Genomic DNA, 15,420 nt, shown 5'->3' with positions numbered 1-15,420 from the left:
AGGGGATACCCTGTAAGGTCTTGGATTCCATGCTTGAGACGGCCTTACGTGACCTCTTGGGGGAAACAGAGACTCGTCCACTTTCACCAACACCTTCTTTCCCCTCTGAGCCACCCACAGTGAGTCATAATTCAAAAGTAATAATTGAGGAGAGCAAAGTGAAGCTGTCAAGAACAATAGAAACTATGGATGAATGCAGTTTAATGCAGATGTTCTCTGATCTCTGTACTCTGTGTTGTTCATGCAATCTTCTCTGAATCTGAAGGATTAGATTACCAAGGGTTCGGTCTCTCTACACATACTCTTTGTTTCTGTGCTGCTCATCATGTGGTGTTTGAAATGCTGCACTAAGTGTCAGTATTATGGATCCTGAACCTTCTCCATCCTCCACAGAACCTGCTGCATCAGCGGCCTTTAACCAGCATCCCCACAGCAGCAGCGGCCGCTGTTCCTCCTCCTGCTCCTTCAAACCCTGTAAGCTCCTGTTCTCACACTGTGCTCTCCCACATATTACTGACCTCTGTGACCTCTGTCAGCTTCATTGCTTATGTCTAAAGGAGAGGGTAAATTCTGCCACCTGGTGGATAGATGACAATAATGCAGCTTGTCTGATCACCTGTCCTGTGGTTTTTGTGTTTACAGTGTAACGTGCCTGTGATTCCAGACAGCATGGTCCAGTACCTCCGTCCTGTTGGAGTACTGTAAGTAAAACACACGAGTGAACACAGCTGCTGAACATCTGTATCTTCATAAACTCTGTTGTCTCATATCTGTGCAGAAACGGTGTGCTGGTCTGTGACTTTGATTTTTCTGCTCCTCCAGTCAGTGCACCCACTCCAAAGTAAGTTTGCTCTGCTGCTTTTAGACCTTTTAGACGGCTCCTGATCTGCAGGTATCTGCAGCCATGAATTATTGTAATGAGCCTCCTTCAATGGAGCTTTGATTCAGCCATACGACTTTACTCATGTTTTTAAAATACTTTCCCCACAGTTGTACACAGCGGTAACGTGCTCGTACTCTGTGTTTTATTCCTGCAGAAAGAGGAAGCGTTCAGTCCAGCAGGAAGACGACCGGCCATCGTTAAGAAGCCACCCAACGCCATCATGATGTTTCTGAAGGAGCCGAGAGTGATGTTGGAGTGCAGCATACATGGAAGTGCAGCTGTGAACGCAGTTGTTGGAGAGAGAGTAAGCGTGTAACTCTGCATAGATTTATGCATCTGTTAATGTTTTATGCTCATGTTTGTGCATGTGTACCTGCTGTCCTGTAGTTATGTGTAGTAGCAGTGTGGATGCTGACCAGGGACCAGCAGGAGCCTTACTACAGGCAAGCTGAGGAACAACAGGTCCTCCACACCCAGCTGCACCCAGACTGGTCACCTAAAGACAACTACGTATGTCCAAAGTGAAAACACACAAGTCGCACACGTCCACATCAGTGCACTGAAGCTGATGAAACACTGTCACTGCACAGTTTGTAACAGCTCATCAAAAGTCTGATGTGTTTGTTTTCAGGGCAAAAAGAGAAGAAGAGCTTCCACCCCAGCACAGCTAAGAGGAGATTTCTGGGAATCACAGGGAATTTTTCATGTGAAATGTGATGAAAACCAGACAAAAATGGATTCTTACTGGATCAGATCACAGACTGTAAATTCTGTGCATTTCAATAGATGACAAATACTCTGTGTAGATCATTCAGATGAATGATTGTGCCTTTTGCAATGTGTGTACTACACTGCTCAAAAAAATAAAGGGAACACTCAAATAACACATCCTAGATCTGAATGAATGAAATATTCTCATTGAATACTTTGTTCTGTACAAAGTTGAATGTGCTGACAACAAAATCACACAAAAATCATCAATGGAAATCAAATTTATTAACCAATGGAGGCCTGGATTTGGAGTCACATACAAAATTAAAGTGGAAAAACACACTACAGGCTGATCCAACTTTGATGTAATGTCCTTAAAACAAGTCAAAATGAGGCTCAGTATTGTGTGTGGCCTCCACGTGCCTGTATGACCTCCCTACAATGCCTGGGCATGCTCCTGATGAGATGGCGGATGGTCTCCTGAGGGATCTCCTCCCAGACCTAGACTAAAGCATCCGCCAACTCCTGGACAGTCTGTGGTGCAACGTGACGTTGGATGGAGCGAGACATGATGTCCCAGATGTGCTCAATCAGATTCAGGTCTGGGGAACAGGTGGGCCAGTCTGTAGCTTCAATGCCTTCATCTTGAAGGAACTGCTGACACACTCCAGCCACATGAGGTCTAGCATTGTCCTGCATTAGGAGGAACCAAGGGCCAACCGCACCAGCATATGGTCTCACAAGGGGTCTGAGGATCTCATCTCAGTACCTAATGGCAGTCATGCTACCTCTGGCGAGCACATGGAGGGCTGTGCGGCCCTCCAAAGAAATGCCACCCCACACCATTACTGACCCACTGCCAAACCGGTCATGCTGAAGGATATTGCAGGCAGCAGATCGCTCTCCACGGCGTCTCCAGACTCTGTCACGTCTGTCACATGTGCTCAGTGTGAATCTGCTTTCATCTGTGAAGAGCACAGGGTGCCAGTGGCGAATTTGGCAATCCTGGTGTTCTCTGGCAAATGCCAAGCGTCCTGCACGGTGTTGGGCTGTGAGCACAACCCCCATCTGTAGATGTCGGGCCCTCATACCATCCTCATGGAGTTGGTTTCTAACCGTTTGTGCAGACACATGCACATTTGTGGCCTGCTGGAGGTCATTTTGCAGGGCTCTGGCAGTGCTCCTCCTGTTCCTCCTTGCACAAAGGCGGAGGTAGCGATCCTGCTGCTGGGTTGTTGCCCTCCTACGGCCTCCTCCACGTCTCCTGGTAGCGCCTCCAGCCTCTGGACACTGCGCTGACAGACACAGCAAACCTTCTTGCCACAGCTCGCATTGATGTGCCATCCTGGATGAGCTGCACTACCTGAGCCACTTGTGTGGGTTGTAGAGTCCGTCTCATGCTACCACGAGTGTGAAAGCACCACCAACATTCAAAAGTGACCAAAACATCAGCCAGAAAGCATAGGTACTGAGAAGTGGTCTGTGGTCCCCACCTGCAGAACCACTCCTTTATTGAGTGTGTCTTGCTAATTGCCAATAATTTCCACCTGTTGTCTATTCCATTTGCACAACAGAATGTGAAATTGATTGTCAATCAGTGTTGCTTCCTAAGTGGACAGTTTGATTTCACAGAAGTTTGATTTACTTGGAGTTATATTGTGTTGTTTAAGTGTTCCCTTTATTTTTTTGAGCATATTGGATATATTGGATGCCTTACTGGTTGCAGCACGAGTCTGGTTTGGGATTTTCTTCTTTTTTAACCAAACATTGAAAGACTCACGGCTTACTAAGGCAAGGGATTTCGCAGACTCGATCCGCTCCTTTTTGAAGGAGAAATCTTCAGAAAGGATCATCTTCATTGAAGCAGGACACACAGATAAACCCACTAAGACTAAAGTGTAGATCCTCCTCAATCTCGCAGGAGCAGAAGCTGTTGAATGGGAGCATTTGTCTATGCCACAGAAGTCAGGGCTCCTGGTGACAATGGAGCTATCCTTGACCCAGCGGAGTCCAGGGAAGATCCTGAATGTCTTAAATGCAAATTTCAAGAAATTTGCAGTCCACAACATGACAAAATAATGGAAAGGCACAAGTTTCACACTCAAAATCAAAAACAAGGTGAGAGAATAGAATCCTTCATCAGCGATTTGAAAATCAAAGCAAAAATTTATCAGTTTGGAGAACTAACAGATGAACTGATATGTGATAGAAATGTGTGTGGCATCAACAATGATAGTGTAAGAAAGGCCCTGCTATATGATCGTGATTTAACCTTCTCTAAAGCCGTTTCTATCTGCCATATCCACAAAGCAACTGAGGAGAAGACCAGAGCCTTAAGAAAGCAGGCAGCAAGAGTGGATGCTTTACAGCCAAGCTCCACTAGAGGGGAGCATAGGACAAGATATAATCAGACGGGCAAATGCAACAGAAAGTCAATAACACGCTGTAATAATTGTAGAGGCGGCCACACTGTCCAAAGAGATAAATGCCCTCTATTTGGCCAGCAATGTAACAGGTGCAAAAAGATGAATCACTACAAAAAATGCTGCAAGTCAAAGCCAGCCAGACAAAACCCTGAAAAAATAAGCTTTGTGAAGAAAAGCTATGCCAGAAAATCAGTGCATCAGCTAGATGTAGAGCAGCCAGAATGTGTCATCACCGATGATACTTTCTATGTAGATGGAGTATCTGTGGACACTGTCAATACTTGAATGTGAAGTCGAGATGAAGGATATGACACTTTGCACATAAATGACAAACATAAATGAAATGAAAACTGACACAGGAACAAGAAGCTATGTAATTGCAAAAGACACTTTTCAACAGCTTTCAGGAAGGAACATCACACCATGCAGCAAGACCACAAACCTAGTGGCTTATGGGGGCAGCAAATAGAAAGGGCAGGTCTAATCACACTGCCTTGCTACTTAGATACACAGCAACACACGCTACCTTTCTACCTTGTAAATGGACTAGTCCTTATATAGTGCTTTTCTACTCTGAGCACTCAAAGTGCTTATACAACATGTTTACATTTACCCCATTCACACCCATTCATACAAGCACTTCCATGATTAACTAAGCTAATTGCTTTTATTATCTAACATTCACACTCCAACGGTTGCGTCAGCATGCAGCCTGGAGTAGCCAGGAATAGAACCGCCAACCTTCCGATCAGTAGGTGACCTGCTCTACCTCCTGAGCTACCATGAAACTGGGTTTCATCAATGGTTGCAGCACACAAAAGAAACAAGGAGGAAATAACATTGTGCATTAACCCCAAAGACTTGAACACTGCTTTAAAGAGACCTCACTATCCAATGCACAGTGTGAAAGAAGTTGCCGCCCAAATGACAGGCGCAACTCTGTTTTCACTGCTTGACGCTAACAGCTCCTTTTGGCAAATGAAACTTGACCAAAGGTTGTCCATGTTGACCACATTCAGTACACCTTTTGGATGCTACAGGTTTCTCCGCATGCCATTTGGAATAAGCTCAGCAAGTGAAGTTTTCCAGCGCTCAATTGAACAACTGTTTGCCGGTTACCCATGTGCCATTATAGTTGATAACATTATTGTGGGAGGTCGAGATACTGCAGAACATGATGCAAATCTAAATAAAGTGCTTGACCGTGCACGTGAAATAAAACTCAGACTCAATCCACAGAAGTGTGGTGTTTCACCTAGACCAAGTCTGCTATGTGGGCCACATATTCACAAAATGTCTAAAGGCTGACCCCACAAAGACAGATGCAATCACAAACATGCCCATTCCCCAGGACTCTCTTGCCATGCAACATTTTCTTGGCATGGCGAACTATATCTTGGGAAGTTCATACCAAATCTCAGCAACATTGCAGCACTTCTCAGATTGAAAAAGAACTTCTTGCAGTTGTTTTCACATGCACTAAATTCAAAGACTACATCTATGGCAAGCACACAGTCACTGAAATGGACCACCAACCTCTGGTCACCATTTTAAAGAAGCCAATCCAAGCAATGTGATCCAAAACAGATGGCCAGACAAGGAACGCCAGGTACCTCCCTCTGTACAACCATTCTTTCCCTACCGTGACGAGTTAGTAGTGGAGGATGGCATTGTTGTTAAAGGTCGCAGACCAGTCATTCCAAACTCACTGCAGCAAGAGTACATTAAAATCATGCACAGAGGTCACCCAGGCCTTGAGTCAACAAAGTGTAGAGCCAGAAGCACAGTGTTTTGGCCCAACATGAACAAGGACATTACAAAAGACCTGCTGCCTTGTGCAGTATGTAACAGCACCCATCCTCACCAAGAAAATGAACCGTTAACTCCATTACTTGTCCCTACCCTACCATGGTCAATGGTCACCACTGACATTTTCGAATGGCAGGGCCAACAGTATGCAGTACTATAGACTCATACTCAGGGTGATTCGAGATCTTCTCCATGACATTTCTTCAGCTACTGTAATCAAAAAATTAAAACGCCACTTTTCTGTTCATGGAGCACCCCACACCCTGATCTTGGACAATACCAGACAGTACACAAGCCAACATTTCTGGCAGTTTGCCAAACAATGGGACTTTGTCCATGTCACTAGCAGTCTGGTGTATCCACAGTCGAATGGACTAGCTGAACGTGCGGTCCACAGCGCCAAACAGCTCAGGGAAAAATCGTACAGAGATGGAACAGACATTTTCCTAAATCTGCTGAACATCAGGAATATTCCTCGTGACAAAACACTTGGTTCACCAGCAGAACGTCTCATGCCTCGACAGACACGCTCAACCTTTCCAGTCAACAATAATCTTCTAGCACCCGCCCCGAGGAACACAATCTAGGTCGCCACCCAGCTTCGAAGGAAGAGGATCATTCAGAAGCAGTATTATGATACAACTACCGTATTTTGTGGACCATAAGGCGCACCGCATTATAAGGCGCAATATCGATGAACGGGTCTATTTTCATACACAAGGCGCACCAAGTCATAAGGTGCATGATAAAACATTATGTAGAACGAAACAAAAGCGGCAGGTAAGTCAAACTTTATTAAACTCATTCACAATAACTCAGAATATTGTTCAGTTGTAACAAATACAGAAAAATACACTCACATTTTAAATCATTCATCTTCCAATAATCCATCAAATTCCTCATCTTCAGTGTCTGAGTTGAACAGTTGGGCGATTTCGGCATCAAGCATGCCGGGTTCCCTCTATCCGAGTCAGTCTCGTTGTTACTGTTTTGTTGTGGTTGCGGCACACAGCAACCATTTAATTGTTAATAAAAGGGCAACTTTTGCTGGCAATCTCTCGCCATCTTCTTACAATATATTGTAGCGTCTTAACAGACGCTACAATATATTCTTTATTAATGAGGGTAAGAACAAGTCATTTCTTCATTTTATATATAAGCCCTTCATAAATCCTGTGCACCAGTATATTTACCGATATAAGCAAAGAAAAAAACGTAAAAAAAAAAAAAGAAGAAATGAAAATCCCTTTTTGACACAGCATCAGAAACCTGAAAACTCAGCTGTCACCGTGTTTTGTGTACATACAGTGCTAGTACTGCGTCCCTTCACACGCTGTGGCATCGCTTGGACCTTTCTTTGGCACCGAGGTGGACAGCACACACACCCCCTGGACCTCGATTCGTCCTTTAGCGACTTTTAGCGATTTTTGAGACAGCCCACAGCGAGTTTTGTTGCAGAAAAATTGGCAACAGTGCCGGCCGCCAGATTATGCGCAAATATACGGGCCGGCATAGATAAAAATAGGCCAGGAACATGTAGAATAAAATCCATCATAGTTTTCTGCATTTACTGCATACTTCCATTTTCTTGCTGAATTTATCTCTGGCGCTTTGGCTGCTTTCCACACCTGCTGTGCCGCACTCGCAGCTTGTTCCTGTCTAATATCATCAGCAGAGTTATTTTGTGAATCGATGATGGACTATTTTAGAGAATTCAATGAGGCCTTTGAACTGATCCGCCAGACCGGAGGCCATATCACTGCAGTCCACGCAATGGTGCAGTGGTGTGGATGTCGCGGCCATCAGCGGTCAGAGGGCAGCGCTCAAATTACACAGACGGACTGACATTTTCTAACTATTTGAAAAGTGTATGCTGGGTGTCCCCCCCCCAGGCTTTGTACGCTCTGGAAAATATCGATATTTGTGAAGCGTCCCGTACCAGAGTCGCACTAAAACATTTTGACATATTTTTAAGCACAGTGTACCACATAAAATTGGTTCAAGGTCAGTAAGCACAACAAGAATTCATACATAAGGCACAAGAGATTATAAGGCACACTGCCGATTTTTGAGAAAATTTAACGATTTTAATTGCGCCTTAAAGTCCGAAAAATACGGTAGTCGCCCACTACTGCCACTTGCAGAAGGGCAAGTAGTACGATTGCAGACTGCAAAAGTACATGACTGCCTTAGCATGGTGACACAAATGTGTACAGAGCCTCGTTCCTACATCGTTGAGTCTGACTGAGTCTGACGTTTACAGAAGGAATCGCCGCCACATCCTTCCTGTTGCAGACACCACCACCTCAACACGACGACCCTGGTGACTCTACGTTTATCATTACCTGCTAATTTTATGCAGGATTGTTTACATTAAGACAGATATGCTGCGCAGTATTAATTTCGTTGACAAAATATTTTCATCATAGTTTTCGTCAACGACCCTTTTTTTCATGACGATAACGAGACGATAACTAAACAAAAACTACCTAAAAGGATAAAAACGATGACGAAATTAACACTTTCATCAACAAATGAAAATGAGAAGAAAATGCTTGGCGGGGACGACATTCAATCAGATCTTATTTAATTTTGTGACAGTGCGAAACAAGTTAGGAAAACATCCAATCAAATGCACAGTTGCACAAATTTGCTCTAAACCCAGAAAGGCCAAACTAGCCTGTGAGTTGTCTTTACTTCTGATAGAACTGAGTTATGTAAACAATGACAGCAGGGAGAAAGAGAAGAGCCGATGTATGGACACATTTGTCCTTTGACGTTGTGACAGGCAAAAACGGTGTGTAAACCACAATCTGTGTTTTTCCCAGTTTGTGTTTAGAGAAAATCTCCACACCGCGGTGGATTAGCCTTTCCTAATCTTAGTCCTGAACACTGCCCTGTACCTTTCAGAGCTTGTCCTGTAAAATGCTTGTATTATCTCAGTAAGGTGGTGTTAATGATCAGGTGTGTGGGAAACAGGTGAAATGCTAATGTTAATATTATTAATAATATTCCATAACTTTTAATAAATGTTTAATTTTGTGTAAGTGTGTATAATGACTAATTCAAGGGAACTGAAGAAAAAGCATTTACATTTTACACCCTTTATATTTTAGTCGACTAAATCAACTGTAGATTTAGTCGACTATATTCTTAAGATAATTCACCGACTAAAACTGGACTAAAACTAGACTAAAACTATTCAGATGACTAAATTATGACTAAAACTAAATTACATTTTTGTCAAAAGACTATGACTAAAACTAAATCAAAATTTGCTGTCAAAATTAACACTGATGTTGCGCTGCCAGTATGTTCATTATTTTATAGAAGGCCCACACTAAAAGGAGAGGATGTAGATCATTCAGATGAATGACTGTGTGTTTTGCAGTGTGTGTACTATATTGGATGCCGTACTGGTTGCAGCGAGGGCTCCACCTGTTGGTTTTTCCTTAGAGCCAGACATGTTGTGAAGCTGTCGTTTTCAAGCTGGCATTAAAACTACTAACCGAGTTAAAATCACTTCACTCATTTTGACACACTGCATTTTTGTTTGTGTTGTAGTATAGCTTGAACACCTTGATCCCGTCCTTCCTGCTGCACAGCCTCAGGATCCCCGTCTATCCCCTCTGACCCCTGCACCTGTTTGAACTTTTTACTTTTGAACTTTTTCATGTTGTAGTTTTTGACTTTATTTACTTATTATTAACTTTATTGACCTGTATTATTGTTATTTTGTAAATAAATAAATGCAAAAAAAAAAAAAGAGGTTTCTGTCAGTTTGTATTGGGGTGGCTGTAGCTCATGTAGTGCAGTTCATCTACTAATGGAAAGGTTTGTGGTTCTATTCCTGGCTGCTCCAGTTTGCATGCCAAAGTATCATTGAACACCAAGCTGCTCTCTGATGCAACTATCAGAGCCGATGCTTGGTAGTGAATCGGAAGAGCCAACCGGTATTAATTTCATTGACGAACTATTTCGTCATAGTTTTCGTCAAAGACCCTTTTTTTCATGATGAAAACGAGACGATAACTAAATAAAAACTACCTAAAATGATAAAAACGATGACGAAATTAACTGACATTTTCATCAACAAATGAAAATGAGACAAAAATGCTTGGCGGAGACGACATCCAATCAGAACTGATTTAATTTTGTGAAGGGGGACAAGTTAGGAAAACATCCAATCAAATGTACAGTTGCACATTCCTCCTTTGATGTTGTGGCAAACATTGAACCATTAATAATATTCCATAACTTTTAATGAATGTTTAATTTTGTGTAAGTGTGTATAATGACTAATTCAAGGGACCTGAAGGAAGAAAAATTTACATTTTACACCCTTTATATTTTGGTCGACTGAATCAACTGTAGATTTAGTCAACTATATTCTTACTAATTAGTCGACTAAAACTAGACTAAAACTAAAACTATTCAGATGACTAAATTATGACTAAAAATAAATTACATTTTCGTCAAAAGATTATGACTAAAACTAAATCAAAATTTGCTGTCAAGATTAATACTGGAGCTGACTCCCATTGAATGAGAGCTCGCTCCCCAATTTCTCATTAGCTTTGCTCAAAAGCACGAGGACAGGGTCAGAACGGATGGGCACAGCCAGTCACACAGGGGGGCATGGGATTATACCATTATGTTAAAGCAGAGGGGGAGATAAAGGTTCCACCGTGTGTGAGTGTAGTCCAGGTACAGACAGCAAGACGGCAGGAGACAGCGGTGCAAAAACACGTGAATGTGAAGTGATAACCTTAAAAGAAGTAGCGTTTGGCTGCAATTTAAGGAAATTGGAAATAGCAGAGCAGAGTGCTGTCATTGCAAATTACAGTGAGAGCGGGTTCCACCACAAACCTGCACCAACATATAAGAACTGTCCATTACTTGGTGCAGTTGGAGGAGAGAGGTCAAACTAGGTCTCTGTCTACTGACCCTGGTGAGTCTGGTCCGGAACAAACAACAACTGTTGCAGCATCCACCGCCCTCCCCAGAACGGCAACTATAACCCGTCCTGCTGCAACACAAATGCAAAATAAGTCAGTGTGTTTGTTGCTCCTGTGTTCCATTAAAAGTTTGATTAACAAAATATATTTTTTTAACAGGACAGTGATTATAAAGCTTCATAAAAGTCTTTAAAAGATTTATTAATTTGTTGTGGATTATGAGTAATATTACCAGGCTTGTCTTTATTAGAATAAATAGTTATTTTTTTCTTTATCTAGATTGAACTGGTTACCAAGTACCAGCTTTATTGCCTCCAACTGCAGTGTTGGCACTAGAAATGGCCTTCCTATCAATTATTTCTACCTTGTAGAGGACTTGACCTTCACCACCAATACTGCAGCCATAGTCAAGAAGGTCCAACAGCGGCTCTGCCCACTTAGAAGACTCTAAGTGGGTCTCCCCACTGTCCACCTGGCCACCTTCTACAGGGACACCATTGAGAGCATTATGACCTACAGCCTCACATCCTGGTTTGGCAGCTGTAAGAACTACGAGAACCAGGTGCCCCCCTCCCCATCGAGAGCGAGCGTTCCATCTGTAGGGTGTCAGATATCCTAAAAGACCCTTACCACCCATCTCATGGCCTATTCTCCCCACTACCATCTGGAAGTTCATGAGCATCAGCTCCAGCACACTTTCCAGCAGCTTCTTCCCACAGGCTGTGAGAGCGCTAAACAAACTGTAACCAGGGACCTTCTTTGAACCTTTGCACCATCTTAATTGCACAGTACAGCATATGCACTTCAACACTTAGGCTCTCACTACTCAGTGTGAATGCTGCTGGCCTTATTGCTGTTTTCATATCTTGGTAACTTTATACTTTGGTTAGATTGTTTTTAACTCTATTTGCACTTATTTGCACTGCTTGCAAAACACCATTTTGCTTCTGTTGTACCTTGCAACTGCAGAATTGACCATATTGAATCTTGAATTTATGATCCTTCTCATCACTTACTTACACCAGCGTGACAGGCTGGGTCTCAGGTCTTTTGATTGTTTGCTTTACCAGAGTTCATTGCAACAAGAAATGAATCTGTTGTGCTCCTGACAATAATTGAGGGTTGAGACCAGGAAGCAGAGTTGCAGTCTTACACGCATCTCTGCAGCTCCTCTCCTCCTGCCATCCCACCAATACCCCATCTTCATAGAGTCAGTGCCTGCTCCCAGACCACCAAAAAACAACGCTAAAACCAGCAAAAAATATTTAAGCATAAAAATTCAAAAACAATAAATAATACAGCTTCATCAACTGCACCAAAGAATAAAATGGTTAAATGTGGATTATTAAACATTAGGTCTCTCTCTTCCAAGTCTCTGTTAGTAAATGATTTAATAATTGATCAACATATTGATTTATTCTGCCTTACAGAAACCTGGTTACAGCAGGATGAATATGTTAGTTTAAATGAATTAACACCCCCGAGTCACAGTAACTGTCAGAATCTTCAATTCCAGCTTATTAATTAATCAAAGACCCAGACAAAGTTTTCATTCTTTTGAAAGCCTGACTCTTAGTCTTGTCCGCCCTAATTGGGAAAATCAAAAACCTGTTTTATTTGTTATTGTCTATCATCCACCTGGTCCTTACTCAGAGTTTCTGTCTGATGTCTCAGATTTTTATCTGATTTAGTTCAGATAAAATAGCTATAGTGGGTGATTTTAACATCCATGTAGATGCTGAAAGTTTTATTACAGTAGAAGTCTTTCTGAAAGTGCTGTAACTAAGTTTAAGGATCTAATTCCTTCATTGTTATGCTCTTCAGTGCCAACACAGTGCAGAGCAGCTACCTAAACTCTGCTTCCAGTGAGGTTGATTATCTCATCAATAGTTTTACATCCTCACTGCGTATAACTTTGGATACTGTGACTCCTCTGAAAAGGAAAGCTTCAAATCAGAAGTGCCTGACTCCGTGGTATAATTCACAAACAAGCTTAACCTCCTGAGACCTGAGTTCCTGTTTGCAATGCATTTTCAATTTCTCCTAGATATTTGTGATTAGATGGACCTGAAATATATATATACTAAGCTTCCTCTTTGAACAAGAAGTTACATTTTGTTACATGGTTGCTTCATACTTTTGTGAGTGTTGCCCTCTTAAAAAGACAGGATTCCATCTTCAGTTCAGCAACTTTTTTTATTCCCGATTCTCTGAATGACTCCACAAAGCAGGCACAAACATGAGCACAGATGAACGAGAGAAAGTAACAAAAAAAAAACCATTCACCAGAGGTCGCACCGCTCACCAACCTCGCGATAGTTGATGACATCACATCCTGAACTCTGACCCCATAGTAGCAACATTAATCACAGTAATATTTGGCATAACATCAAAATAAAATAGAAACGTAAAATATTTACCTATTGTTTAAATCGGTTACTGCCAACTAAATAATTGAAAATACAAATAAGATTAAAAGGGATATTTCAAGGTCGCAACACCCTCCCCCACTAAAAAAAATGTTGCAGAACATTTTCTTAATTTCTTAACTGAACATTTGATGCAAAGGTACATAAACAGGTGAGTATCATACACATCACATTTTTTCTCTTTTACAGGATGATGAGGCTGTGCTATCTTTATAGTCCATTCTTCATTTTTTTTTTCTTTCTAATGGTCTCTCATGGCCACAATACAGGATCAAATGTCTACAGTCTGTAAGTATTGTAAGGTGTATAGTCCATAGAAGCATTGGTGGGCCCCCCAAATCTTCACAAATGGGACAAGGAAATTACCATTTACACCCAGAACTGTGTATTCACACATTTCATAGCCATGTGTTCTGCATGCCTATCAGTAAGTGTACACATTACTAGTTCTCACTTTACAGTATGTACCACACTACTGCCTTAACTCCAACATGTTAGCTTAGTACCCCCATTTTCTGTACTTATTACTGAAATAAATGTTCAGAAAACCTGTTTTTATATTCTGTGATGCATTTGAATTACCACATCCCCGTGAACTATAACTGTATAACAAATCACAAATAAACTAACTTGTAGTTGTCTTGTATATGTGTGTGTGAGCCTCTATTCAATGTAAAAAGGATACATGGATTATGGACTGGTTAGCAGGCCATGGCTGGTTCTGGAGGACTCCCTCATACTAACAGGGCAGGTTTCCAGCGGCTGAAAGGTCGGCTGCCCCAGCTGGTCATAGGTGTAGACACGCCTGGGCTGTCGGACTCTTTTAGGCCTTTCTCTCCCTGTTTCAGCATCACTCTGTTCATCCTCAAGTTCCATAGATGGCACTTCATGTTGTTCCTCCTCATGTTCCTCTTCAGAGTGCTCCTCAGGTATGAACACCTCCTCAGGTTCACCTCTGAGCATTTCACTCCTGGGGCAAAACTCTTTTGCTTCTATATTGAGGGGTGGATTTGCCTGCCTCACTGCTGCCCACATGAGATTTTCCTCATCACTGGAACTGCTTGCATCAGTGGGGTAAGTGTGCTTGGCTTTATGCTGTCTTCTTCTTCTCTGTTTTGTTTTGTCTCCACTGCTTTTCTCTTTCAGGCTGGGCTCCTCTTGCGCCTCAACCAGGTAAGGACACGGCAGGAGTAGGTTTCGGTGTAACACCCGTTATCTCCCTGTTCCTTGCAATGGCTCAACTACATACACAGGACTATCAGGTCCTTTCCTTCCCTTGACAACATAAATCAGGTCTTCCCAGTAGCTGCGTAGTTTTCCAGTGCCACCTCTAGGCGTCAGGTTTCTCACCAGGACATGGTCACCTGACCCCAGGGTAGAACTCCATGCGTTCTGATTGTAGGTTTTCTGTCCTTTTCGTGCATTTTTTTTCATATTCTGCATCGCAATCGCATAAGCCTCCTGCATGGCTTCTCTCCACTTCTCTGCAAAGCCAGTCTGTGACTGGTTTCTTTCCCTTCCCTTCCTGGGGAACATCAGGTCCACTGGTAGTGTTGGTTCATGACCAAAGAGAAGAAAGAATGGAGAAAACCCTGTTGCCTCATGCACAGTTGAGTTATAAGCATGAACCACTTTGTTCAGGTGCTCCTTCCACCTTGCCTTCTGAGACTCTTCCAGTGTGCGCAGCATTCCTAGCAGCGTCCTATTGAAGCGCTCTGCAGGATTAGCCTGGGGGTGATATGGAGAAGTGCGGGAGTGGCGGATACCACAGTAGCTTTGGAGTTTGTGAAAGAGAGTGTTTTCAAACTCTTTTCCCTGGTCGTGGTGTATCTTGGATGGGAAACCAAAACGCATGATGAAGTCATCAAAAAGCTTTTTGGCTGCAGTCTTCCCAGACTTGTCTCTCGTTGCATATGCCTGTGCATATTTTGTAAAATGATCAACAACCACCAGTATGTATTCCTCACCTCCCTTACACTTGTCCAGATGTAAGTAGTCGATGCAGATCATCTCAAACGGTGCGGAGGTCTCTATACTCTGTATAGCTGTTCTGGTCATTCTGTTAGGCTTCTTTCTCTTTATGCAGCAACACACATTTGTGACATGGTGCTCCATCTCCTGTCTCATCTTAGGCCAGAAGAAGCGTTCTCTTGCCAGTGCTACCATTTTATCTGCACCTAAGTGTCCCATCTCCTCATGCAGGA

This window comes from Archocentrus centrarchus, chromosome 11, assembly GCF_007364275.1.
Source record: "Archocentrus centrarchus isolate MPI-CPG fArcCen1 chromosome 11, fArcCen1, whole genome shotgun sequence".
Taxonomy (NCBI): domain Eukaryota; kingdom Metazoa; phylum Chordata; class Actinopteri; order Cichliformes; family Cichlidae; genus Archocentrus; species Archocentrus centrarchus.
Note: the sequence above shows the minus strand (reverse complement) of the source record.